This window comes from Oncorhynchus keta, chromosome 18, assembly GCF_023373465.1.
Source record: "Oncorhynchus keta strain PuntledgeMale-10-30-2019 chromosome 18, Oket_V2, whole genome shotgun sequence".
NCBI lineage: Eukaryota > Metazoa > Chordata > Actinopteri > Salmoniformes > Salmonidae > Oncorhynchus > Oncorhynchus keta.
Window position 1 is genome coordinate 38,132,326 of NC_068438.1, and position 26,668 is coordinate 38,158,993.

The 26,668-nt window shown below is 46.4% G+C and overlaps 1 protein-coding gene across 7 annotated transcripts in view; it reads right to left on the reverse strand.

The window, feature by feature from the left end:
- LOC118377951 (glutamate receptor 4-like) overlaps nt 1–26,668 on the reverse strand; it is a 221,545-nt gene that overhangs the window by 120,029 nt on the left and 74,848 nt on the right. The gene's annotated exons all lie outside the window — the stretch shown is intronic.

The following is a 26,668-nucleotide window of genomic DNA, read 5'->3' on the forward strand; positions in this document are numbered from 1 at the left end:
ATTACTACACATAAACAATCAGTTTCCGCTGACTCCTCTGGGAGGTCATCTCTCACACAGACAACACAACAACAACAAATCAAAGTAATAATTCTGACTCATGTCTCACTGTTACAATTCCGTGCTGATGTTATGTATGCAATTAATCTCCCTAAAACCCTGCAGCTCTTCAGAGAGAGAGACAGAGAGAGAGACAGAGAGAGAGACAGAGAGAGAGACAGAGAGAGAGAGAGAGAGAGAGAGAGAGAGAGAAAGAGAGACAGAGAGAGAGACAGAGAGAGAGACAGAGAGAGAGAGAGAGAGAGAGAGACAGAGATAGAGAGAGAGAGAGAGAGAGAGAGAGAGAGAGAGAGAGAGAGAGAGACAGAGAGACAGAGAGACAGAGAGAGAGAGAGAGAGGACAGAGAGAGAGAGAGAGAGAGAGAGAGAGAGAGAGAGACAGAGAGAGAGAGAGAGATAGAGAGAGAGAGAAAGACAGAGAGAGAGAGAGAGAGAGAGAGAGAGAGAGAGAGAGAGAGAGAGAGAGACAGAGAGAGAGAGATAGATAGAGAGAGAGAGAGAGAGAGACAGAGAGAGACATAGAGAGAGAGAGAGAGAGAGAGAGAGAGAGAGAGAGAGAGAGAGAGAGAGAGAGAGAGAGAGAGAGAGAGAGAGAGAGAGATTTCTCTGACGTCTCCGGCGCTTGTCTGCAAACTTCCCCTCTCCTCCACAGTATGTAACTCATCCACTGCTTCGTTAAAGGAGGGTGATGCAATTTGTTTCGATTATGCATCCGTAGTGTAGCTTTCATGTCCTGCTACACACACACACACACACCCTAGTCCTGCCTCACACTGTGTGCTTGTAAGGTCCTGAGAAGTGTGTTATTTTAGGTTCAGAAGGTGTGTCTCCTATTCCAGGAACAACCTATTCTATTCACAATCTCTGTATCATGGAGATTTACACACTACTCAAAATCAAATATACACTCCACTCTCTCTCTCCCCCTTTCCCCCCCACTTTCTCCATTCATTGTTCTTTCAGACGTGTTTCTTGAAGTAGAACCTCAGCCTGCATCATATACCTGATCCTAACCACGGTTAGTGTTGCTGTAAACACAGAAAGAAAATCCAATAGGCTCTGCTATAAACCTCTGCCTCACCCCTTCCTTTTTATTGGTCTCACATTCCTTGTTTTTTTCTTCTTCCTCCATCCTTCTCAACTTTTGTATTTTATTTCTCTCTCTGCCTTCCTTACTCTCTCTACCATGCTTATTACTCCATCCATGTATCACTCTCTGATTACACCCCACCCCCACCCCCCTGTGATTCCATTATCTTCCGTGATAAACCCCTGTCTGGGAAACAGAGTGAGAGAGGCTGCTTTGAGGCAGTAAAGTGGGCACGGGCAGGGCCCTGAACCTGGGCTGAGATGAAGAGGGATTAGACACTGGGCAGGGCCTTGAACCTGGGCTAGGATGAAGAGGGATTAGACACTGGGCAGGGCCCTGAACCTGGGCTGAGATGAAGAGGGATTAGACACTGGGCAGGGCCTTGAACCTGGGCTAGGATGAAGAGGGATTAGACACTGGGCAGGGCCCTAAACCTGGGCTGAGATGAAGAGGGATTAGACACTGGGCAGGGCCCTGAACCTGGGCTGAACCTGGGCTGAGATGAAGAGGGATTAGACACTGGGCAGGGCCCTGAAACTGGGCTGAGATGAAGAAGGATTAGACACTGGGCAGGGCCCTAAACCTGGGCTGAGATGAAGAGGGATTAGACACTGGGCAGGGCCCTGAACCTGGGCTGAACCTGGGCTGAGATGAAGAGGGATTAGACACTGGGCAGGGCCCTGAACCTGGGCTGAGATGAAGAGGGATTAGACACTGGGCAGGGCCCTAAACCTGGGCTGAGATGAAGAGGGATTAGACACTGGGCAGGGCCCTGAACCTGGGCTGAACCTGGGCTGAGATGAAGAGGGATTAGACACTGGGCAGGGCCCTGAACCTGGGCTGAGATGAAGAGGGATTAGACACTGGGCAGGGCCCTGAACCTGGGCTGAGATGAAGAGGGATTAGACACTGGGCAGGGCCCTGAACCTGGGCTGAGATGAAGCAGCCCCCTGCTGCTATTTTTACACCATGTCTTTTAGGAAACCTCACCAATATGATACCACCAACTTTGTTGATACAATAAAGATCAACAACGTATAGCAGTTATGTGTAGTTGAGTGCCTCAGCAGCAGTTATGTGTAGTTGAAAATCCCTACAGAGTGCCTCAGCAGCAGTTATGTGTAGTTTAACATCCCTACAGAGGGCCTCAGCAGCAGTTATGTGTAGTTTAACATCACTACAGAGGGCCTCAGCAGCAGTTATGTGTAGTTCAACATCCCTACAGAGTGCCTCAGCAGCAGTTATGTGTAGTTTAACATCCCTACAGAGGGCCTCAGCAGCAGTTATGTGTAGTTTAACATCACTACAGAGGGCCTCAGCAGCAGTTATGTGTAGTTTAACATCCCTACAGAGTGCCTCAACAGCAGTTATGTGTAGTTTAACATCCCTACAGAGTGCCTCAGCAGTTATGTGTAGTTTAACATCACTACAGAGTGCCTCAGCAGCAGTTATGTGTAGTTTAACATCCCTACAGAGTGCCTCAGCAGCAGTTATGTGTAGTTTAACATCACTACAGAGTGCCTCAGCAGTTATGTGTCGTTTAACATCACTACAGAGTGCCTCAGCAGCAGTTATGTGTAGTTTAACATCCCTACAGAGTGCCTCAGCAGCAGTTATGTGTAGTTTAACATCCCTACAGAGTGCCTCAGCAGCAGTTATGTGTAGTTTAACATCCCTACAGAGGGCCTCAGCAGCAGTTATGTGTAGTTTAAAAGCACATCCCTACAGAGTGCCTCAGCAGCAGTTATGTGTAGTTTAACATCCCTACAGAGTGCCTCAGCAGCAGTTATGTGTAGTTTAACATCCCTACAGAGTGCCTCAGCAGCAGCCCTATGTGTAGTTTAACATCCCTACAGAGTGCCTCAGCAGCAGTTATGTGTAGTTTAACATCCCTACAGAGGGCCTCAGCAGCAGTTATGTGTAGTTTAACATCCCTACAGAGTGCCTCAGCAGCAGTTGTGTGTAGTTTAACATCCCTACAGAGGGCCTCAGCAGCAGTTATGTGTAGTTTAAAAGCACATCCCTACAGAGTGCCTCAGCAGCAGTTATGTGTAGTTTAACATCCCTACAGAGGGCCTCAGCAGCAGTTATGTGTAGTTTAACATCCCTACAGAGTGCCTCAGCAGCAGCCCTATGTGTAGTTTAACATCCCTACAGAGTGCCTCAGCAGCAGTTATGTGTAGTTTAACATCCCTACAGAGGGCCTCAGCAGCAGTTATGTGTAGTTTAACATCCCTACAGAGTGCCTCAGCAGCAGTTGTGTGTAGTTTAACATCCCTACAGAGGGCCTCAGCAGCAGTTATGTGTAGTTTAACATTCCTACAGAGGGCCTCAGCAGCAGTTATGTGTAGTTTAACATCCCTACAGAGGGCCTCAGCAGCAGTTATGTGTAGTTTAACATTCCTACAGAGGGCCTCAGCAGCAGCCCTATGTGTAGTTTAACATCACTACAGAGTGCCTCAGCAGTTATGTGTAGTTTAACATCACTACAGAGTGCCTCAGCAGTTATGTGTCGTTTAACATCACTACAGAGTGCCTCAGCAGCAGTTATGTGTAGTTTAACATCACTACAGAGTGCCTCAGCAGCAGTTATGTGTAGTTTAACATAACTACAGAGGGCCTCAGCAGCAGTTATGTGTAGTTTAACATCCCTACAGAGTGCCTCAGCAGCAGTTATGTGTAATTTAACATCACTACAGACTGCCTCAGCAGCAGTTATGTGTAGTTTAACATCCCTACAGAGGGCCTCAGCAGCAGTTATGTGTAGTTTAACATCCCTACAGAGTGCCTCAGCAGCAGTTATGTGTAGTTTAACATCCCTACAGAGGGCCTCAGCAGCAGTTATGTGTAGTTTAACATCCCTACAGAGGGCCTCAGCTGCAGTTATGTGTAGTTTAACATCACTACAGAGTGCCTCAGCAGTTATGTGTAGTTTAACATCACTACAGAGTGCCTCAGCAGCAGTTATGTGTAGTTTAACATCCCTACAGAGGGCCTCAGCAGCAGTTATGTGTAGTTTAACATCACTACAGAGGGCCTCAGCAGCAGTTATGTGTAGTTTAACATCACTACAGAGTGCCTCAGCAGTTATGTGTCGTTTAACATCACTACAGAGTGCCTCAGCAGCAGTTATGTGTAGTTTAACATCCCTACAGAGTGCCTCAGCAGCAGTTATGTGTAGTTTAACATCCCTACAGAGTGCCTCAGCAGCAGTTATGTGTAGTTTAACATCCCTACAGAGGGCCTCAGCAGCAGTTATGTGTAGTTTAACATCCCTACAGAGTGCCTCAGCAGCAGTTATGTGTAGTTTAACATCCATACAGAGGGCCTCAGCAGCAGTTATGTGTAGTTTAAAAGCACATCCCTACAGAGTGCCTCAGCAGCAGTTATGTGTAGTTTAACATCCCTACAGAGGGCCTCAGCAGCAGTTATGTGTAGTTTAACATCCCTACAGAGTGCCTCAGCAGCAGCCCTATGTGTAGTTTAACATCCCTACAGAGTGCCTCAGCAGCAGTTATGTGTAGTTTAACATCCCTACAGAGTGCCTCAGCAGCAGTTATGTGTAGTTTAACATCCCTACAGAGGGCCTCAGCAGCAGTTATGTGTAGTTTAACATCACTACAGAGTGCCTCAGCAGTTATGTGTCGTTTAACATAACTACAGAGGGCCTCAGCAGCAGTTATGTGTAGTTTAACATCCCTACAGAGTGCCTCAGCAGCAGTTATGTGTAATTATTTAACATCACTACAGACTGCCTCAGCACCAGTTATGTGTAGTTTAACATCCCTACAGAGGGCCTCAGCAGCAGTTATGTGTAGTTTAACATCCCTACAGAGTGCCTCAGCAGCAGTTATGTGTAATTTAACATCACTACAGACTGACTCAGCACCAGTTATGTGTAGTTTAACATCCCTACAGAGGGCCTCAGCAGCAGTTATGTGTAGTTTAACATCCCTACAGAGGGCCTCAGCAGCAGTTATGTGTAGTTTAACATCCCTACAGAGGGCCTCAGCAGCAGTTATGTGTAGTTTAACATCCCTACAGAGGGCCTCAGCAGCAGTTATGTGTAGTTTAACATCACTACAGACTGCCTCAGCAGCAGTTATGTGTAGTTTAACATCCCTACAGAGGGCCTCAGCAGCAGTTATGTGTAGTTTAACATCCCTACAGAGGGCATCAGCAGCAGTTATGTGTAGTTTAACATCCCTACAGAGTGCCTCAGCAGCAGTTGTGTGTAGTTTAACATCCCTACAGAGGGCCTCAGCAGCAGTTATGTGTAGTTTAACATTCCTACAGAGGGCCTCAGCAGCAGTTATGTGTAGTTTAACATCCCTACAGAGGGCCTCAGCAGCAGTTATGTGTAGTTTAACATTCCTACAGAGGGCCTCAGCAGCAGCCCTATGTGTAGTTTAAGATCCCTACAGAGTGCCTCAGCAGCAGTTATGTGTAGTTTAACATCACTACAGACTGCCTCAGCAGCAGTTATGTGTAGTTTAACATCCCTACAGAGGGCCTCAGCAGCAGTTATGTGTAGTTTAACATCCCTACAGAGTGCCTCAGCAGCAGTTATGTGTAATTTAACATCACTACAGACTGCCTCAGCAGCAGTTATGTGTAGTTTAACATCCCTACAGAGTGCCTCAGCAGCAGCCCTGTGTAGTTTAAGATCCCTACAGAGTGCCTCAGCAGCAGTTATGTGTAATTTAACATCACTACAGAGGGCCTCAGCAGCAGTTATGTGTAGTTTAACATCCCTACAGAGTGCCTCAGCAGCAGTTATGTGTAGTTTAACATCCCTACAGAGGGCCTCAGCAGCAGTTATGTGTAGTTTAACATCCCTACAGAGGGCCTCAGCAGCAGTTATGTGTAGTTTAACATCCCTACAGAGTGCCTCAGCAGCAGTTATGTGTAGTTTAACATCCCTACAGAGGGCCTCAGCAGCAGTTATGTGTAGTTTAACATTCCTACAGAGTGCCTCAGCAGCAGTTATGTGTAGTTTAACATTCCTACAGAGGGCCTCAGCAGCAGCCCTATGTGTAGTTTAACATCCCTACAGAGTGCCTCAGCAGCAGCCCTATGTGTAGTTTAAGATCCCTACAGAGTGCCTCAGCAGCAGTTATGTGTAGTTTAACATCCCTACAGAGTGCCTCAGCAGCAGTTATGTGTAGTTTAACATCACTACAGAGGGCCTCAGCAGCAGTTATGTGTAGTTTAACATCCCTACAGAGGGCCTCAGCAGCAGTTATGTGTAGTTTAAAAGCACATCCCTACAGAGTGCCTCAGCAGCAGTTATGTGTAGTTTAACATCCCTACAGAGGGCCTCAGCAGCAGTTATGTGTAGTTTAACATCCCTACAGAGGGCCTCAGCAGCAGTTATGTGTAGTTTAAAAGCACATCCCTACAGAGTGTCTCAGCAGCAGTTATGTGTAGTTTAACATCCCTACAGAGGGCCTCAGCAGCAGTTATGTGTAGTTTAACATCCCTACAGAGTGCCTCAGCAGCAGCCCTATGTGTAGTTTAACATCCCTACAGAGTGCCTCAGCAGCAGTTATGTGTAGTTTAACATCACTACAGAGTGCCTCAGCAGCAGTTATGTGTAGTTTAACATCCCTACAGAGTGCCTCAGCAGCAGTTATGTGTAGTTTAACATCCCTACAGAGTGCCTCAGCAGCAGTTATGTGTAGTTTAACATCCCTACAGAGTGCCTCAGCAGCAGTTATGTGTAGTTTAACATCCCTACAGAGTTTAACATCCCTACAGAGGGCCTCAGCAGCAGTTATGTGTAGTTTAACATCCCTACAGAGTGCCTCAGCAGCAGTTATGTGTAGTTTAACATCCATACAGAGGGCCTCAGCAGCAGTTATGTGTAGTTTAAAAGCACATCCCTACAGAGTGCCTCAGCAGCAGTTATGTGTAGTTTAACATCCCTACAGAGGGCCTCAGCAGCAGTTATGTGTAGTTTAACATCCCTACAGAGTGCCTCAGCAGCAGCCCTATGTGTAGTTTAACATCCCTACAGAGTGCCTCAGCAGCAGTTATGTGTAGTTTAACATCACTACAGAGTGCCTCAGCAGCAGTTATGTGTAGTTTAACATCCCTACAGAGGGCCTCAGCAGCAGTTATGTGTAGTTTAACATCCCTACAGAGTGCCTCAGCAGCAGTTATGTGTAGTTTAACATCCCTACAGAGGGCCTCAGCAGCAGTTATGTGTAGTTTAACATCCCTACAGAGGGCCTCAGCTGCAGTTATGTGTAGTTTAACATCACTACAGAGTGCCTCAGCAGCAGTTATGTGTAGTTTAACATCACTACAGAGTGCCTCAGCAGCAGTTATGTGTAGTTTAACATCCCTACAGAGGGCCTCAGCAGCAGTTATGTGTAGTTTAACATCCCTACAGAGTGCCTCAGCAGCAGTTATGTGTAGTTTAACATCCATACAGAGGGCCTCAGCAGCAGTTATGTGTAGTTTAAAGCACATCCCTACAGAGTGCCTCAGCAGCAGTTATGTGTAGTTTAACATCCCTACAGAGGGCCTCAGCAGCAGTTATGTGTAGTTTAACATCCCTACAGAGGGCCTCAGCAGCAGCCCTATGTGTAGTTTAACATCCTACAGAGTGCCTCAGCAGCAGTTATGTGTAGTTTAACATCACTACAGAGTGCCTCAGCAGCAGTTATGTGTAGTTTAACATCCCTACAGAGGGCCTCAGCAGCAGTTATGTGTAGTTTAACATCACTACAGAGTGCCTCAGCAGTTATGTGTAGTTTAACATAACTACAGAGGGCCTCAGCAGCAGTTATGTGTAGTTTAACATCCCTACAGAGTGCCTCAGCAGCAGTTATGTGTAATTATTTAACATCACTACAGACTGCCTCAGCACCAGTTATGTGTAGTTTAACATCCCTACAGAGGGCCTCAGCAGCAGTTATGTGTAGTTTAACATCCCTACAGAGTGCCTCAGCAGCAGTTATGTGTAATTTAACATCACTACAGACTGACTCAGCAACAGTTATGTGTAGTTTAACATCCCTACAGAGGGCCTCAGCAGCAGTTATGTGTAGTTTAACATCCCTACAGAGGGCCTCAGCAGCAGTTATGTGTAGTTTAACATCCCTACAGAGGGCCTCAGCAGCAGTTATGTGTAGTTTAACATCCCTACAGAGGGCCTCAGCAGCAGTTATGTGTAGTTTAACATCACTACAGACTGCCTCAGCAGCAGTTATGTGTAGTTTAACATCCCTACAGAGGGCCTCAGCAGCAGTTATGTGTAGTTTAACATCCCTACAGAGGCATCAGCAGCAGTTATGTGTAGTTTAACATCCCTACAGAGTGCCTCAGCAGCAGTTGTGTGTAGTTTAACATCCCTACAGAGGGCCTCAGCAGCAGTTATGTGTAGTTTAACATTCCTACAGAGGGCCTCAGCAGCAGTTATGTGTAGTTTAACATCCCTACAGAGGGCCTCAGCAGCAGTTATGTGTAGTTTAACATTCCTACAGAGGGCCTCAGCAGCAGCCCTATGTGTAGTTTAACATCCCTACAGAGTGCCTCAGCAGCAGCCCTATGTGTAGTTTAAGATCCCTACAGAGTGCCTCAGCAGCAGTTATGTGTAGTTTAACATCACTACAGACTGCCTCAGCAGCAGTTATGTGTAGTTTAACATCCCTACAGAGGGCCTCAGCAGCAGTTATGTGTAGTTTAACATCCCTACAGAGTGCCTCAGCAGCAGTGCAGTTATGTGTAATTTAACATCACTACAGACTGCCTCAGCAGCAGTTATGTGTAGTTTAACATCCCTACAGAGGGCCTCAGCAGCAGTTATGTGTAGTTTAACATCCCTACAGAGTGCCTCAGCAGCAGTTATGTGTAGTTTAACATCACTACAGAGGGCCTCAGCAGCAGTTATGTGTAGTTTAACATCCCTACAGAGTGCCTCAGCAGCAGTTATGTGTAGTTTAACATCCCTACAGAGGGCCTCAGCAGCAGTTATGTGTAGTTTAACATCCCTACAGAGGCCTCAGCAGCAGTTATGTGTAGTTTAACATCCCTACAGAGTGCCTCAGCAGCAGTTATGTGTAGTTTAACATCCTACAGAGGGCCTCAGCAGCAGTTATGTGTAGTTTAACATCACTACAGAGTGCCTCAGCAACAGTTATGTGTAGTTTAACATCCCTACAGAGGGCCTCAGCAGCAGTTATGTGTAGTTTAACATCCCTACAGAGTGCCTCAGCAGCAGTTATGTGTAGTTTAAGATCCCTACAGAGTGCCTCAGCAGCAGTTATGTGTAGTTTAACATCCCTACAGAGTGCCTCAGCAGCAGTTATGTGTAGTTTAACATCACTACAGAGGGCCTCAGCAGCAGTTATGTGTAGTTTAACATCCCTACAGAGGGCCTCAGCAGCAGTTATGTGTAGTTTAAAAGCACATCCCTACAGAGTGCCTCAGCAGCAGTTATGTGTAGTTTAACATCCCTACAGAGGGCCTCAGCAGCAGTTATGTGTAGTTTAACATCCCTACAGAGGGCCTCAGCAGCAGTTATGTGTAGTTTAAAAGCACATCCCTACAGAGTGTCTCAGCAGCAGTTATGTGTAGTTTAACATCCCTACAGAGGGCCTCAGCAGCAGTTATGTGTAGTTTAACATCCCTACAGAGTGCCTCAGCAGCAGCCCTATGTGTAGTTTAACATCCCTACAGAGTGCCTCAGCAGCAGTTATGTGTAGTTTAACATCACTACAGAGTGCCTCAGCAGCAGTTATGTGTAGTTTAACATCACTACAGAGTGCCTCAGCAGCAGTTATGTGTAGTTTAACATCCCTACAGAGGGCCTCAGCAGCAGTTATGTGTAGTTTAACATCCCTACAGAGTGCCTCAGCAGCAGTTATGTGTAATTTAACATCACTACAGACTGCCTCAGCACCAGTTATGTGTAGTTTAACATCCCTACAGAGGGCCTCAGCAGCAGTTATGTGTAGTTTAACATCCCTACAGAGTGCCTCAGCAGCAGTTATGTGTAATTTAACATCACTACAGACTGCCTCAGCAGCAGTTATGTGTAGTTTAACATCCCTACAGAGGGCCTCAGCAGCAGTTATGTGTAGTTTAACATCCCTACAGAGGGCCTCAGCAGCAGTTATGTGTAGTTTAACATCCCTACAGAGTGCCTCAGCAGCAGTTGTGTGTAGTTTAACATCCCTACAGAGGGCCTCAGCAGCAGTTATGTGTAGTTTAACATTCCTACAGAGGGCCTCAGCAGCAGTTATGTGTAGTTTAACATCCCTACAGAGGGCCTCAGCAGCAGTTATGTGTAGTTTAACATCCCTACAGAGGGCCTCAGCAGCAGTTATGTGTAGTTTAACATCCCTACAGAGTGCCTCAGCAGCAGTTATGTGTAATTTAACATCACTACAGACTGCCTCAGCACCAGTTATGTGTAGTTTAACATCCCTACAGAGGGCCTCAGCAGCAGTTATGTGTAGTTTAACATCCCTACAGAGTGCCTCAGCAGCAGTTATGTGTAATTTAACATCACTACAGACTGACTCAGCACCAGTTATGTGTAGTTTAACATCCCTACAGAGGGCCTCAGCAGCAGTTATGTGTAGTTTAACATCCCTACAGAGTGCCTCAGCAGCAGTTATGTGTAATTTAACATCACTACAGACTGCCTCAGCAGCAGTTATGTGTAGTTTAACATCCCTACAGAGGGCCTCAGCAGCAGTTATGTGTAGTTTAACATCCCTACAGAGGGCCTCAGCAGCAGTTATGTGTAGTTTAACATCCCTACAGAGTGCCTCAGCAGCAGTTGTGTGTAGTTTAACATCCCTACAGAGGGCCTCAGCAGCAGTTATGTGTAGTTTAACATTCCTACAGAGGGCCTCAGCAGCAGTTATGTGTAGTTTAACATCCCTACAGAGGGCCTCAGCAGCAGTTATGTGTAGTTTAACATCCCTACAGAGGGCCTCAGCAGCAGTTATGTGTAGTTTAACATCCCTACAGAGTGCCTCAGCAGCAGTTATGTGTAATTTAACATCACTACAGACTGCCTCAGCAGCAGTTATGTGTAGTTTAACATCCCTACAGAGGGCCTCAGCAGCAGTTATGTGTAGTTTAACATCCCTACAGAGGGCCTCAGCAGCAGTTATGTGTAGTTTAACATCCCTACAGAGGGCCTCAGCAGCAGTTATGTGTAGTTTAACATCCCTACAGAGTGCCTCAGCAGCAGTTATGTGTAGTTTAACATCCCTACAGAGGGCCTCAGCAGCAGTTATGTGTAGTTTAACATTCCTACAGAGGGCCTCAGCAGCAGTTATGTGTAGTTTAACATCCCTACAGAGGGCCTCAGCAGCAGTTATGTGTAGTTTAACATCCCTACAGAGGGCCTCAGCAGCAGTTATGTGTAGTTTAACATCCCTACAGAGTGCCTCAGCAGCAGTTATGTGTAGTTTAACATCCTACAGACTGCCTCAGCAGCAGTTATGTGTAGTTTAACATCCCTACAGAGGGCCTCAGCAGCAGTTATGTGTAGTTTAACATCCCTACAGAGGGCCTCAGCAGCAGTTATGTGTAGTTTAACATCCCTACAGAGTGCCTCAGCAGCAGTTATGTAATTTAACATTCCTACAGAGGGCCTCAGCAGCAGTTATGTAGTTTAACATCCCTACAGAGGGCCTCAGCAGCAGTTATGTGTAGTTTAACATCCCTACAGAGTGCCTCAGCAGCAGTTATGTGTAATTTAACATCACTACAGACTGCCTCAGCAGCAGTTATGTGTAGTTTAACATCCCTACAGAGGGCCTCAGCAGCAGTTATGTGTAGTTTAACATCCCTACAGAGTGCCTCAGCAGCAGTTATGTGTAGTTTAACATCACTACAGACTGCCTCAGCAGCAGTTATGTGTAGTTTAACATCCCTACAGAGGGCCTCAGCAGCAGTTATGTGTAGTTTAACATCCCTACAGAGGGCCTCAGCAGCAGTTATGTGTAGTTTAACATCCCTACAGAGTGCCTCAGCAGCAGTTGTGTGTAGTTTAACATCCCTACAGAGGGCCTCAGCAGCAGTTATGTGTAGTTTAACATTCCTACAGAGGGCCTCAGCAGCAGTTATGTGTAGTTTAACATCCCTACAGAGGGCCTCAGCAGCAGTTATGTGTAGTTTAACATTCCTACAGAGGGCCTCAGCAGCAGCCCTATGTGTAGTTTAACATCCCTACAGAGTGCCTCAGCAGCAGCCCTATGTGTAGTTTAAGATCCCTACAGAGTGCCTCAGCAGCAGTTATGTGTAGTTTAACATCACTACAGACTGCCTCAGCAGCAGTTATGTGTAGTTTAACATCCCTACAGAGGGCCTCAGCAGCAGTTATGTGTAGTTTAACATCCCTACAGAGTGCCTCAGCAGCAGTTATGTGTAGTTTAACATCCCTACAGAGTGCCTCAGCAGCAGTTATGTGTAGTTTAACATCCCTACAGAGGGCCTCAGCAGCAGTTATGTGTAGTTTAACATCCCTACAGAGTGCCTCAGCAGCAGTTATGTGTAATTTAACATCACTACAGAGGGCCTCAGCAGCAGTTATGTGTAGTTTAACATCCCTACAGAGTGCCTCAGCAGCAGTTATGTGTAGTTTAACATCCCTACAGAGGGCCTCAGCAGCAGTTATGTGTAGTTTAACATCCCTACAGAGTGCCTCAGCAGCAGTTATGTGTAGTTTAACATCCCTACAGAGTGCCTCAGCAGCAGTTATGTGTAGTTTAACATCCCTACAGAGTGCCTCAGCAGCAGTTATGTGTAGTTTAACATTCCTACAGAGTGCCTCAGCAGCAGTTATGTGTAGTTTAACATCCCTACAGAGTGCCTCAGCAGCAGTTATGTGTAGTTTAACATCAGAGTGCCTCAGCCTCCCTACAGAGTGCCTCAGCAGCAGTTATGTGTAGTTTAACATCCTACAGAGGGCCTCAGCAGCAGTTATGTGTAGTTTAACATCCCTACAGAGGGCCTCAGCAGCAGTTATGTGTAGTTTAACATCCCTACAGAGGGCCTCAGCAGCAGTTATGTGTAGTTTAACATCCCTACAGAGTGCCTCAGCAGCAGTTATGTGTAGTTTAACATCCCTACAGAGTGCCTCAGCAGCAGTTATGTGTAGTTTAACATCCCTACAGAGGGCCTCAGCAGCAGTTATGTGTAGTTTAACATCCCTACAGAGTGCCTCAGCAGCAGTTATGTGTAGTTTAACATCCCTACAGAGTGCCTCAGCAGCAGTTATGTGTAGTTTTTACAGAGGGCCTCAGCAGCAGTTATGTGTAGTTTAACATCCCTACAGAGTGCCTCAGCAGCAGTTATGTGTAGTTTAACATCCCTACAGAGTGCCTCAGCAGCAGTTATGTGTAGTTTAACATCCCTACAGAGTGCCTCAGCAGCAGTTATGTGTAGTTTAACATCCCTACAGAGTGCCTCAGCAGCAGTTATGTGTAGTTTAACATCCCTACAGAGTGCCTCAGCAGCAGTTATGTGTAGTTTAACATCCCTACAGAGTGCCTCAGCAGCAGTTATGTGTAGTTTAACATCCCTACAGAGTGCCTCAGCAGCAGTTATGTGTAGTTTAACATCCCTACAGAGTGCCTCAGCAGCAGTTATGTGTAGTTTAACATCCCTACAGAGGGCCTCAGCAGCAGTTATGTGTAGTTTAACATCCCTACAGAGGGCCTCAGCAGCAGTTATGTGTAGTTTAACATCCCTACAGAGTGCCTCAGCAGCAGTTATGTGTAGTTTAACATCCCTACAGAGGGCCTCAGCAGCAGTTATGTGTAGTTTAACATCCCTACAGAGTGCCTCAGCAGCAGTTATGTGTAGTTTAACATCCCTACAGAGTGCCTCAGCAGCAGTTATGTGTAGTTTAACATCCCTACAGAGGGCCTCAGCAGCAGTTATGTGTAGTTTAACATCCCTACAGAGTGCCTCAGCAGCAGTTATGTGTAGTTTAACATCCCTACAGAGTGCCTCAGCAGCAGTTATGTGTAGTTTAACATCCCTACAGAGGGCCTCAGCAGCAGTTATGTGTAGTTTAACATCCCTACAGAGTGCCTCAGCAGCAGTTATGTGTAGTTTAACATCCCTACAGAGTGCCTCAGCAGCAGTTATGTGTAGTTTAACATCCCTACAGAGGGCCTCAGCAGCAGTTATGTGTAGTTTAACATCCCTACAGGGCCTCAGCAGCAGTTATGTGTAGTTTAACATCCCTACAGAGTGCCTCAGCAGCAGTTATGTGTAGTTTAACATCCTACAGACTGCCTCAGCAGCAGTTATGTGTAGTTTAACATCCCTACAGAGGGCCTCAGCAGCAGTTATGTGTAGTTTAACATCCCTACAGAGGGCCTCAGCAGCAGTTATGTGTAGTTTAACATCCCTACAGAGTGCCTCAGCAGCAGTTATGTGTAGTTTAACATCCCTACAGAGGGCCTCAGCAGCAGTTATGTGTAGTTTAACATCCCTACAGAGGGCCTCAGCAGCAGTTATGTGTAGTTTAACATCCCTACAGAGGGCCTCAGCAGCAGTTATGTGTAGTTTAACATCCCTACAGAGGGCCTCAGCAGCAGTTATGTGTAGTTTAACATCCCTACAGAGTGCCTCAGCAGCAGTTATGTGTAGTTTAACATCCCTACAGAGGGCCTCAGCAGCAGTTATGTGTAGTTTAACATCCCTACAGAGTGCCTCAGCAGCAGTTATGTGTAGTTTAACATCCCTACAGAGTGCCTCAGCAGCAGTTATGTGTAGTTTAACATCCCTACAGAGTGCCTCAGCAGCAGTTATGTGTAGTTTAACATCCCTACAGAGTGCCTCAGCAGCAGTTATGTGTAGTTTAACATCCCTACAGAGTGCCTCAGCAGCAGTTATGTGTAGTTTAACATCCCTACAGAGGGCCTCAGCAGCAGTTATGTGTAGTTTAACATCCCTACAGAGGGCCTCAGCAGCAGTTATGTGTAGTTTAACATCCCTACAGAGGGCCTCAGCAGCAGTTATGTGTAGTTTAACATCCCTACAGAGGGCCTCAGCAGCAGTTATGTGTAGTTTAACATCCCTACAGAGTGCCTCAGCAGCAGTTATGTGTAGTTTAACATCCCTACAGAGGGCCTCAGCAGTTACAGAGTGCCTCAGCAGCAGTTATGTGTAGCAGTTATGTGTAGTTTAACATCCCTACAGAGTGCCTCAGCAGCAGTTATGTGTAGTTTAACATCCCTACAGAGTGCCTCAGCAGCAGTTATGTGTAGTTTAACATCCCTACAGAGTGCCTCAGCAGCAGTTATGTGTAGTTTAACATCCCTACAGAGGCCTCAGCAGCAGTTATGTGTAGTTTAACATCCCTACAGAGTGCCTCAGCAGCAGTTATGTGTAGTTTAACATCCCTACAGAGGGCCTCAGCAGCAGTTATGTGTAGTTTAACATCCTACAGAGTGCCTCAGCAGCAGTTATGTGTAGTTTAACATCCCTACAGAGGGCCTCAGCAGCAGTTATGTGTAGTTTAACATCCCTACAGAGTGCCTCAGCAGCAGTTATGTGTAGTTTAACATCCCTACAGAGGGCCTCAGCAGCAGTTATGTGTAGTTTAACATCCCTACAGAGGGCCTCAGCAGCAGTTATGTGTAGTTTAACATCCCTACAGAGTGCCTCAGCAGTTATGTGTAGTTTAACATCCCTACAGAGGGCCTCAGCAGCAGTTATGTGTAGTTTAACATCCCTACAGAGGGCCTCAGCAGCAGTTATGTGTAGTTTAACATCCCTACAGAGTGCCTCAGCAGCAGTTATGTGTAGTTTAACATCCCTACAGAGTGCCTCAGCAGCAGTTATGTGTAGTTTAACATCCCTACAGAGGGCCTCAGCAGCAGTTATGTGTAGTTTAACATCCCTACAGAGTGCCTCAGCAGCAGTTATGTGTAGTTGAAAATCCCTACAGAGGGCCTCAGCAGCAGTTATGTGTAGTTAAACATCCCTACAGAGGGCCTCAGCAGCATTTATGTGTAGTTTAACATCCCTACAGAGGGCCTCAGCAGCAGTTATGTGTAGTTTAACATCCCTACAGAGTGCCTCAGCAGCAGTTATGTGTAGTTTAACATCCCTACAGAGGGCCTCAGCAGCAGTTATGTGTAGTTTAACATCCCTACAGAGGGCCTCAGCAGCAGTTATGTGTAGTTTAACATCCCTACAGAGTGCCTCAGCAGCAGTTATGTGTAGTTTAACATCCCTACAGAGGGCCTCAGCAGCAGTTATGTGTAGTTTAACATCCCTACAGAGTGCCTCAGCAGCAGCCCTATGTGTAGTTTAACATCCCTACAGAGTGCCTCAGCAGCAGTTATGTGTAGTTTAACATCACTACAGAGTGCCTCAGCAGCAGTTATGTGTAGTTTAACATCCCTACAGAGTGCCTCAGCAGCAGTTATGTGTAGTTTAACATCCCTACAGAGGGCCTCAGCAGCAGTTATGTGTAGTTTAACATCCCTACAGAGTGCCTCAGCAGAAGCCCTTTGTGTAGTTTAAGATCCCTACAGAGTGCCTCAGCAGCAGTTATGTGTAGTTTAACATCCCTACAGAGTGCCTCAGCAGCAGTTATGTGTAGTTTAATATCCCTACAGAGTGCCTCAGCAGCAGTTATGTGTAGTTTAACATCCCTACAGAGGGCCTCAGTAGCAGTTATGTGTAGTTTAACATCACTACAGAGGGCCTCAGCAGCAGTTATGTGTAGTTTAACATCCCTACAGAGGGCCTCAGCAGCAGTTATGTGTAATTTAACATCCCTACATAGGGCCTCAGCAGCAGTTATGTGTAGTTTAACATCCCTACAGAGTGCCTCAGCAGCAGTTATGTGTAGTTTAACATCCCTACAGAGGGCCTCAGCAGCAGTTATGTGTAGTTTAACATCCCTACAGAGTGCCTCAGCAGCAGTTATGTGTAGTTTAACATCCCTACAGAGTGCCTCAGCAGCAGCCCTGTGTAGTTTAAGATCCCTACAGAGTGCCTCAGCAGCAGTTATGTGTAGTTTAACATTCCTACAGAGTGCCTCAGCAGCAGTTATGTGTAGTTTAACATCCCTACAGAGTGCCTCAGCAGCAGTTATGTGTAGTTTAACATCCCTACAGAGAGGGCCTCAGCAGCAGTTATGTGTAGTTTAACATCCCTACAGAGTGCCTCAGCAGCAGTTATGTGTAGTTTAACATCCCTACAGAGGGCCTCAGCAGCAGTTATGTGTAGTTTAACATCCCTACAGAGGGCCTCAGCAGCAGTTATGTGTAGTTTAACATTCCTACAGAGGGCCTCAGCAGCAGTTATGTGTAGTTTAACATCCCTACAGAGGGCCTCAGCAGCAGTTATGTGTAGTTTAACATCACTACAGAGGGCCTCAGCAGCAGTTATGTGTAGTTTAACATCCCTACAGAGTGCCTCAGCAGAAGCCCTTTGTGTAGTTTAAGATCCCTACAGAGTGCCTCAGCAGCAGTTATGTGTAGTTTAACATCCCTACAGAGTGCCTCAGCAGCAGTTATGTGTAGTTTAATATCCCTACAGAGTGCCTCAGCAGCAGTTATGTGTAGTTTAACATCCCTACAGAGGGCCTCAGTAGCAGTTATGTGTAGTTTAACATCACTACAGAGGGCCTCAGCAGCAGTTATGTGTAGTTTAACATCCCTACAGAGGGCCTCAGCAGCAGTTATGTGTAGTTTAACATCCCTACAGAGTGCCTCAGCAGCAGTTATGTGTAGTTTAACATCCCTACAGAGTGCCTCAGCAGCAGTTATGTGTAGTTTAACATCCCTACAGAGGGCCTCAGCAGCAGTTATGTGTAGTTTAACATCCCTACAGAGTGCCTCAGCAGCAGTTATGTGTAGTTTAACATCCCTACAGAGTGCCTCAGCAGCAGTTATGTGTAGTTTAACATCCCTACAGAGTGCCTCAGCAGCAGTTATGTGTAGTTTAACATCCCTACAGAGTGCCTCAGCAGCAGTTATGTGTAGTTTAACATCCCTACAGAGGGCCTCAGCAGCAGTTATGTGTAGTTTAACATCCCTACAGAGGGCCTCAGCAGCAGTTATGTGTAGTTTAACATTCCTACAGAGGGCCTCAGCAGCAGTTATGTGTAGTTTAACATCCCTACAGAGGGCCTCAGCAGCAGTTATGTGTAGTTTAACATAACTACAGAGTGCCTCAGCAGCAGTTATGTGTAGTTGAAAATCCCTACAGAGGGCCTCAGCAGCAGTTATGTGTAGTTAAACATCCCTACAGAGGGCCTCAGCAGCATTTATGTGTAGTTTAACATCCCTACAGAGGGCCTCAGCAGCAATTATGTGTAGTTTAACATCCCTACAGAGTGCCTCAGCAGCAGTTATGTGTAGTTTAACATCCCTACAGAGGGCCTCAGCAGCAGTTATGTGTAGTTTAACATCCCTACAGAGGGCCTCAGCAGCAGTTATGTGTAGTTTAACATCCCTACAGAGTGCCTCAGCAGCAGTTATGTGTAGTTTAACATCCCTACAGACAGAGTGCCTCAGCAGCAGTTATGTGTAGTTTAACATCCCTACAGAGGGCCTCAGCAGCAGTTATGTGTAGTTTAACATCCCTACAGAGGGCCTCAGCAGCAGTTATGTGTAGTTTAACATTCCTACAGAGTGCCTCAGCAGCAGCCCTATGTGTAGTTTAACATCCCTACAGAGTGCCTCAGCAGCAGTTATGTGTAGTTTAACATCTCTACAGAGTGCCTCAGCAGCAGTTATGTGTAGTTTAACATCCTACAGAGGGCCTCAGCAGCCCAGTTTAACATCCCTACAGAGTGTCAGCAGCAGTATGTGTAGTTTAAGAACAGTGCCTCAGCAGCAGTTATGTGTAGTTTAACATCCCCTCAGCAGCAGTTATGTGTAGTTTAACATCCCTACAGAGGGCCTCAGCAGCAGTTATGTGTAGTTTAACATCCCTACAGAGGGCCTCAGCAGCAGTTATGTGTAGTTTAACATCCCTACAGAGTGCCTCAGCAGCAGTTATGTGTAGTTTAACATCCCTACAGAGTGCCTCAGCAGCAGTTATGTGTAGTTTAACATCCCTACAGAGTGCCTCAGCAGCAGTTATGTGTAGTTTAACATTAACAGTTTAACATCCCTACAGAGGGCCTCAGCAGCAGTTATGTGTAGTTTAACATCCCTACAGAGTGCCTCAGCAGCAGCCCTATGTGTAGTTTAACATCCCTACAGAGTGCCTCAGCAGCAGTTATGTGTAGTTTAACATCCCTACAGAGTGCCTCAGCAGCAGTTATGTGTAGTTTAACATCCCTACAGAGTGCCTCAGCAGCAGTTATGTGTAGTTTAACATCCCTACAGAGTGCCTCAGCAGCAGTTATGTGTAGTTTAACATCCCTACAGAGGGCCTCAGCAGCAGTTATGTGTAGTTTAACATCCCTACAGAGGCCTCAGCAGCAGTTATGTGTAGTTTAACATCCCTACAGAGTGCCTCAGCAGCAGTTATGTGTAGTTTAAGATCCCTACAGAGGGCCTCAGCAGCAGTTATGTGTAGTTTAACATCCCTACAGAGTGCCTCAGCAGCAGTTATGTGTAGTTTAACATCCCTACAGAGGGCCAGCAGCAGCCCTATGTGTAGTTTAACATCCCTACAGAGTGCCTCAGCAGCAGTTATGTGTAGTTTAACATCCCTACAGAGGGCCTCAGCAGCAGTTATGTGTAGTTTAACATTCCTACAGAGGGCCTCAGCAGCAGTTATGTGTAGTTTAACATCCCTACAGAGGGCCTCAGCAGCAGTTATGTGTAGTTTAACATCCCTACAGAGGGCCTCAGCAGCAGTTATGTGTAGTTTAACATCCCTACAGAGTGCCTCAGCAGCAGTTATGTGTAGTTTAACATCACTACAGAGGGCCTCAGCAGCAGTTATGTGTAGTTTAACATCCCTACAGAGGGCCTCAGCAGCAGTTATGTGTAGTTTAACATCCCTACAGAGGGCCTCAGCAGCAGTTATGTGTAGTTTAACATCCCTACAGAGTGCCTCAGCAGCAGTTATGTGTAGTTTAACATCCCTACAGAGGGCCTCAGCAGCAGTTATGTGTAGTTTAACATCCCTACAGAGGGCCTCAGCAGCAGTTATGTGTAGTTTAACATTCCTACAAAGTGCCTCAGCAGCAGCCCTATGTGTAGTTTAACATCCCTACAGAGTGCCTCAGCAGCAGTTATGTGTAGTTTAAGATCTCTACAGAGTGCCTCAGCAGCAGCCTTATGTGTAGTTTAACATCCCTACAGAGGGCCTCAGCAGCAGCCCTATGTGTAGTTTAACATCCCTACAGAGTGCCTCAGCAGCAGCCCTATGTGTAGTTTAAGATCCCTACAGAGTGCCTCAGCAGCAGTTATGTGTAGTTTAACATCCCTACAGAGTGCCTCAGCAGCAGTTATGTGTAGTTTAACATCACTACAGAGGGCCTCAGCAGCAGTTATGTGTAGTTTAACATCCCTACAGAGGGCCTCAGCAGCAGTTATGTGTAGTTTAACATCACTACAGAGTGCCTCAGCAGCAGTTATGTGTAGTTTAACATAACTACAGAGTGCCTCAGCAGCAGTTATGTGTAGTTTAACATCCCTACAGAGTGCCTCAGCAGCAGTTATGTGTAGTTTAACATCCCTACAGAGGGCCTCAGCAGCAGTTATGTGTAGTTTAACATCCCTACAGAGGGCCTCAGCAGCAGCCTTATGTGTAGTTTAACATCCCTACAGAGTGCCTCAGCAGCAGCCCTATGTGTAGTTTAAGATCCCTACAGAGTGCCTCAGCAGCAGTTATGTGTAGTTTAACATCCCTACAGAGTGCCTCAGCAGCAGTTATGTGTAGTTTAACATCCCTACAGACTGCCTCAGCAGCAGTTATGTGTAGTTTAACACAACAGCGTGCCTCAGCAGCAGTTATGTGTAGTTTAACATCCCTACAGAGGGCCTCAGCAGCAGCCCAGTTATGTCAGCAGCAGTAGTTTAACATCCCTACAGAGGGCCTCAGCAGCAGTTATGTGTAGTTTAACATTCCTACAAAGTGCCTCAGCAGCAGCCCTATGTGTAGTTTAACATCCCTACAGAGTGCCTCAGCAGCAGCCCTATGTGTAGTTTAAGATCCCTACAGAGTGCCTCAGCAGCAGTTATGTGTAGTTTAACATCCTACGGAGGGCCTCAGCAGCAGTTATGTGTAGTTTAACATCCCTACAGAGGGCCTCAGCAGCAGCCCTATGTGTAGTTTCAGCAGCAGCCCTATGTGTAGTTTAAGATCCCTACAGAGTGCCTCAGCAGCAGTTATGTGTAGTTTAACATCCCTACAGAGTGCCTCAGCAGCAGTTATGTGTAGTTTAACATCACTACAGAGGGCCTCAGCAGCAGTTATGTGTAGTTTAACATCCCTACAGAGGGCCTCAGCAGCAGTTATGTGTAGTTTAACATCCCTACAGAGGGCCTCAGCAGCAGTTATGTGTAGTTTAACATTCCTACAGAGTGCCTCAGCAGCAGTTATGTGTAGTTTAACATCCCTACAGAGGGCCTCAGCAGCAGTTATGTGTAGTTTAACATCCCTACAGAGGGCCTCAGCAGCAGTTATGTGTAGTTGAACATTCCTACAGAGGGCCTCAGCAGCAGTTATGTGTAGTTTAACATCCCTACAGAGGGCCTCAGCAGCAGTTATGTGTAGTTTAACATCCCTACAGAGGGCCTCAGCAGCAGTTATGTGTAGTTTAACATCCCTACAGAGGGCCTCAGCAGCAGTTATGTGTAGTTTAACATCCCTACAGAGGGCCTCAGCAGCAGTTATGTGTAGTTTAACATCCCTACAGAGGGCCTTAGCAGCAGCCCTATGTGTAGTTTAACATCACTACAGAGTGCCTCAGCAGCAGCCCTATGTGCAGTTTAACATCCCTACAGAGGGCCTCAGCAGCAGTTATGTGTAGTTTAACATCCCTACAGACTGCCTCAGCAGCAGTTATGTGTAGTTTAACACAACAGCGTGCCTCAGCAGCAGTTATGTGTAGTTTAACATCCCTACAGAGGGCCTCAGCAGCAGTTATGTGTAGTTTAACATCCCTACAGAGGGCCTCAGCAGCAGTTATGTGTAGTTTAACATTCCTACAAAGTGCCTCAGCAGCTGCCCTATGTGTAGTTTAACATCCCTACAGAGTGCCTCAGCAGCAGCCCTATGTGTAGTTTAAGATCTCTACAGAGTGCCTCAGCAGCAGTTATGTGTAGTTTAACATTCCTACAGAGGGCCTCAGCAGCAGCCCTATGTGTAGTTTAACATCCCTACAGAGTGCCTCAGCAGCAGCCCTATGTGTAGTTTAAGATCCCTACAGAGTGCCTCAGCAGCAGTTATGTGTAGTTTAACATCCCTACAGAGTGCCTCAGCAGCAGTTATGTGTAGTTTAACATCACTACAGAGGGCCTCAGCAGCAGTTATGTGTAGTTTAACATCCCTACAGAGGGCCTCAGCAGCAGTTATGTGTAGTTTAACATCACTACAGAGTGCCTCAGCAGCAGTTATGTGTAGTTTAACATAACTACAGAGTGCCTCAGCAGCAGTTATGTGTAGTTTAACATCCCTACAGAGTGCCTCAGCAGCAGTTATGTGTAGTTTAACATCCCTACAGAGGGCCTCAGCAGCAGTTATGTGTAGTTTAACATCCCTACAGAGGGCCTCAGCAGCAGTTATGTGTAGTTTAACATCCCTACAGAGGGCCTCAGCAGCAGTTATGTGTAGTTTAACATCCCTACAGAGGGCCTCAGCAGCAGTTATGTGTAGTTTAACATCCCTACAGAGTGCCTCAGCAGCAGTTATGTGTAGTTTAACATCCCTACAGACTGCCTCAGCAGCAGTTATGTGTAGTTTAACACAACAGCGTGCCTCAGCAGCAGTTATGTGTAGTTTAACATCCCTACAGAGGGCCTCAGCAGCAGTTATGTGTAGTTTAACATCCCTACAGAGTGCCTCAGCAGCAGCCCTATGTGTAGTTTAACATCCCTACAGAGTGCCTCAGCAGCAGCCCTATGTGTAGTTTAAGATCCCTACAGAGGGCCTCAGCAGCAGTTATGTGTAGTTTAACATTCCTACAAAGTGCCTCAGCAGCAGCCCTATGTATAGTTTAACATCCCTACAGAGTGCCTCAGCAGCAGCCCTATGTGTAGTTTAAGATCCCTACAGAGTGCCTCAGCAGCAGTTATGTGTAGTTTAACATCCCTACGGAGGGCCTTAGCAGCAGTTATGTGTAGTTTAACATCCCTACAGAGTGCCTCAGCAGCAGCCCTATGTGTAGTTTAAGATCCCTACAGAGTGCCTCAGCAGCAGTTATGTGTAGTTTAACATCCCTACAGAGTGCCTCAGCAGCAGTTATGTGTAGTTTAACATCACTACAGAGGGCCTCAGCAGCAGTTATGTGTAGTTTAACATCCCTACAGAGGGCCTCAGCAGCAGTTATGTGTAGTTTAACATCCCTACAGAGGGCCTCAGCAGCAGTTATGTGTAGTTTAACATTCCTACAGAGTGCCTCAGCAGCAGTTATGTGTAGTTTAACATCCCTACAGAGGGCCTCAGCAGCAGTTATGTGTAGTTTAACATCCCTACAGAGGGCCTCAGCAGCAGTTATGTGTAGTTGAACATTCCTACAGAGGGCCTCAGCAGCAGTTATGTGTAGTTTAACATCCCTACAGAGGGCCTCAGCAGCAGTTATGTGTAGTTTAACATTCCTACAGAGGGCCTCAGCAGCAGTTATGTGTAGTTTAACATCACTACAGAGGGCCTCAGCAGCAGTTATGTGTAGTTTAACATCCCTACAGAGGGCCTCAGCAGCAGTTATGTGTAGTTTAACATTCCTACAAAGGGCCTCAGCAGCAGCCCTATGTGTAGTTTAACATCCCTACAGAGTGCCTCAGCAGAAGCCCTATGTGTAGTTTAAGATCCCTACAGAGGGCCTCAGTAGCAGTTATGTGTAGTTTAACATCACTACAGAGGGCCTCAGCAGCAGTTATGTGTAGTTTAACACAACAGCGTGCCTCAGCAGCAGTTATGTGTAGTTTAACATCCCTACAGAGGGCCTCAGCAGCAGTTATGTGTAGTTTAACATCCCTACAGAGGGCCTCAGCAGCAGTTATGTGTAGTTTAACATTCCTACAAAGTGCCTCAGCAGCTGCCCTATGTGTAGTTTAACATCCCTACAGAGTGCCTCAGCAGCAGCCCTATGTGTAGTTTAAGATCTCTACAGAGTGCCTCAGCAGCAGTTATGTGTAGTTTAACATTCCTACAGAGGGCCTCAGCAGCAGCCCTATGTGTAGTTTAACATCCCTACAGAGTGCCTCAGCAGCAGCCCTATGTGTAGTTTAAGATCCCTACAGAGTGCCTCAGCAGCAGTTATGTGTAGTTTAACATCCCTACAGAGTGCCTCAGCAGCAGTTATGTGTAGTTTAACATCACTACAGAGGGCCTCAGCAGCAGTTATGTGTAGTTTAACATCCCTACAGAGGGCCTCAGCAGCAGTTATGTGTAGTTTAACATCACTACAGAGTGCCTCAGCAGCAGTTATGTGTAGTTTAACATAACTACAGAGTGCCTCAGCAGCAGTTATGTGTAGTTTAACATCCCTACAGAGTGCCTCAGCAGCAGTTATGTGTAGTTTAACATCCCTACAGAGGGCCTCAGCAGCAGTTATGTGTAGTTTAACATCCCTACAGAGGGCCTCAGCAGCAGTTATGTGTAGTTTAACATCCCTACAGAGTGCCTCAGCAGCAGCCTTATGTGTAGTTTAACATCCCTACAGAGTGCCTCAGCAGCAGTTATGTGTAGTTTAACATCCCTACAGAGTGCCTCAGCAGCAGTTATGTGTAGTTTAACATCCCTACAGACTGCCTCAGCAGCAGGTATGTGTAGTTTAACACAACAGCGTGCCTCAGCAGCAGTTATGTGTAGTTTAACATCCCTACAGAGGGCCTCAGCAGCAGTTATGTGTAGTTTAACATCCCTACAGAGTGCCTCAGCAGCAGCCCTATGTGTAGTTTAACATCCCTACAGAGTGCCTCAGCAGCAGCCCTATGTGTAGTTTAAGATCCCTACAGAGGGCCTCAGCAGCAGTTATGTGTAGTTTAACATTCCTACAAAGTGCCTCAGCAGCAGCCCTATGTGTAGTTTAACATCCCTACAGAGTGCCTCAGCAGCAGCCCTATGTGTAGTTTAAGATCCCTACAGAGTGCCTCAGCAGCAGTTATGTGTAGTTTAACATCCCTACGGAGGGCCTTAGCAGCAGTTATGTGTAGTTTAACATTCCTACAGAGGGCCTCAGCAGCAGCCCTATGTGTAGTTTAACATCCCTACAGAGTGCCTCAGCAGCAGCCCTATGTGTAGTTTAAGATCCCTACAGAGTGCCTCAGCAGCAGTTATGTGTAGTTTAACATCCCTACAGAGTGCCTCAGCAGCAGTTATGTGTAGTTTAACATCACTACAGAGGGCCTCAGCAGCAGTTATGTGTAGTTTAACATCCCTACAGAGGGCCTCAGCAGCAGTTATGTGTAGTTTAACATCCCTACAGAGGGCCTCAGCAGCAGTTATGTGTAGTTTAACATTCCTACAGAGTGCCTCAGCAGCAGTTATGTGTAGTTTAACATCCCTACAGAGGGCCTCAGCAGCAGTTATGTGTAGTTTAACATCCCTACAGAGGGCCTCAGCAGCAGTTATGTGTAGTTGAACATTCCTACAGAGGGCCTCAGCAGCAGTTATGTGTAGTTTAACATCCCTACAGAGGGCCTCAGCAGCAGTTATGTGTAGTTTAACACAACAGCGTGCCTCAGCAGCAGTTATGTGTAGTTTAACATCCCTACAGAGGGCCTCAGCAGCAGTTATGTGTAGTTTAACATCCCTACAGAGTGCCTCAGCAGCAGCCCTATGTGTAGTTTAACATCCCTACAGAGTGCCTCAGCAGCAGCCCTATGTGTAGTTTAAGATCCCTACAGAGGGCCTCAGCAGCAGTTATGTGTAGTTTAACATTCCTACAAAGTGCCTCAGCAGCAGCCCTATGTGTAGTTTAACATCCCTACAGAGTGCCTCAGCAGCAGCCCTATGTGTAGTTTAAGATCCCTACAGAGTGCCTCAGCAGCAGTTATGTGTAGTTTAACATCCCTACGGAGGGCCTTAGCAGCAGTTATGTGTAGTTTAACATTCCTACAGAGGGCCTCAGCAGCAGCCCTATGTGTAGTTTAACATCCCTACAGAGTGCCTCAGCAGCAGCCCTATGTGTAGTTTAAGATCCCTACAGAGTGCCTCAGCAGCAGTTATGTGTAGTTTAACATCCCTACAGAGTGCCTCAGCAGCAGTTATGTGTAGTTTAACATCACTACAGAGGGCCTCAGCAGCAGTTATGTGTAGTTTAACATCCCTACAGAGGGCCTCAGCAGCAGTTATGTGTAGTTTAACATCCCTACAGAGGGCCTCAGCAGCAGTTATGTGTAGTTTAACATTCCTACAGAGTGCCTCAGCAGCAGTTATGTGTAGTTT